Consider the following 2093-nt stretch of genomic DNA (forward strand, 5'->3'; position numbering starts at 1 on the left):
TTAATGTACACAGCTATCATTTAATAAAATAAATAAAAACTTTAAAAAAGAATAAGGCTGACGTTTGGAAGTACTTTTTTTTATAATTTAAAGATGTAATGCATTTAAACTGTTACTCAGTATCAGTGAATTGTCAGTAATGAAAACTTTCATTATCATATTTTGTAAGTGACATGAAGCAAGATCATGATTTATCTGGTCCATGCCTTTCAATCCAGTTAATATTTCTGAATCCATCTAGAACACATAATATGACACAAAATACTCTAGGAAAGTGATATAGAAGAATAGAAGAAGTCTCTACTTTTAAAAAGATATGGTCTGTTTAGCACAAGAAATTTTTTAAAAGAGTAAAGAATGAGAAGAAAAGTAAGTAAATAATTCTTTAAGAATACCGGTTTAAAAATGTACTACATGATGTAAGATTTGGTTTAGGCCAGGATAATCTAGGAATGACAAAATAATTGAGTGAGATGTTATTAGTATTTAATAGAGTAGGACTAGGATAATGAAGTTATTAAATCATGAAACACTTAATAATTACTAAGGGAAAATACGCATTTAACTGGAAAGATAGGCAGACACCATTTTAAACCAGTAGAGGGCAAACTGACATTATATGCTTTTTGATGTAAAATTTTTTTCGGGGGTGGGGGCAAGGTAAACTTTTTTTTTTGAGACAGAGACTCAAGAATATTATAGAATATTATGCAGCCATAAAAATATGGAGACTTTACATCTTTTATATTTACATGGATGAAGCTGGAACATATTCTTCTTAGTAAAGTATCTCAAGAATGGAAGAAAAAGTATCCAATGTATTCAGTACTATTATGAAACCAATACATAATCACCCACCCTGTCATATGAATGATAAAACACAACTATAGTCCAGAATGAAGGAGGGAAGAGAAGGCAGAGGGGAGGGGAGAGGATAAGCTAGGAGGAGGGAGGGTAATTGGTGGGACCTCACCTATTGTGTACAATGCAAGAATACATGTCAAAACTATTAAGAGTAGAGTATAAATGTCTTAACAAGTGAGGTGAAGGCTATGTTAATCAGCTTGATGTAAGCATTTCAAAATTTATATAAAACCACCACATTGTACCCCATAAATGATTTAAAAAATAGAAAAACTGAGGCAAGAGGATCACTTGAACCTAGTTGGAGGTTGCTGTGAGCTATGACGCTGAAACTCTGAGAGAAGAAATAGCTGAAGATGTTAACAAATGGAAAAACATACCATGCTCATGGCTGGGAAGAATCTACAGTGCTAAAATATCTAAACTACCCAAAGCAATATACAAATTTAATGCAATCCCTATTAAAGCACCATTGTCCTACTTTAAAGATATGGGAAAAAATAGTACTTCGTTTTATATGAAATCAGAAAAAAACTTGATGTAAAATATTAAGTGTAGTGTTATACTTTTGTAATATTCTTGTTAAAAAATGTTTAACTAGACTCTAATCATGAGGAAACTGAAAAATCTAGATTGTGAGACATTTTTAAAGAAAACTGGCTTGGAGTTTTCAAAAGTTCAATATCCTGAAAAAACAACCCAAAAGCTTAGGAGATTTGTTCTAGACTTTTTAAAAAGAAAAAAAAAGGGAAGCATACAGTCCAAATATCAAATGATTGAATCTTGCATTGAGAAAAAAAAAAGGTCTACTAAAGAAATTTGAGAAATACTTGAGAAAATTAAAAATAGACTTATTTATGTAATATTGAATTCATGTTAATTTGCTTAAGTTTGCTGATAGTTTTTTTTTTGTTTTTTTTTAATCGCTCCGGAAGCACAGGCACGCACGCTGCCAGCTTCTTGAAGCCCTCGCGGTCATAGGTCTGCGTCCGGCTGGGCTCGAACTTCATCATAGAGGCGGGCTCTTGCCGCTCGGACCTCCACCGCGGGGCCCGGCCTTGGCCACCCCGCAGAGGAGTGGGACGAGGGAAAGTCTCCGCGCTGGTCTGCGAGGCTGGTCTGTCAGTCAGTCCCGGAACCAGCGGCTGCTCGGACGCGGTGCGGGACGCGAGCGCTGGTCACTGGAGCTCAGGAGCCAAGCTGGAAATGCCGCCTCTGCCCGGGCGTCC

The sequence above is a fragment of the Otolemur garnettii genome, unplaced genomic scaffold, assembly GCF_000181295.1.
Source record: "Otolemur garnettii isolate 467f Iridium unplaced genomic scaffold, OtoGar3 scaffold00287, whole genome shotgun sequence".
Lineage (NCBI taxonomy): Eukaryota > Metazoa > Chordata > Mammalia > Primates > Galagidae > Otolemur > Otolemur garnettii.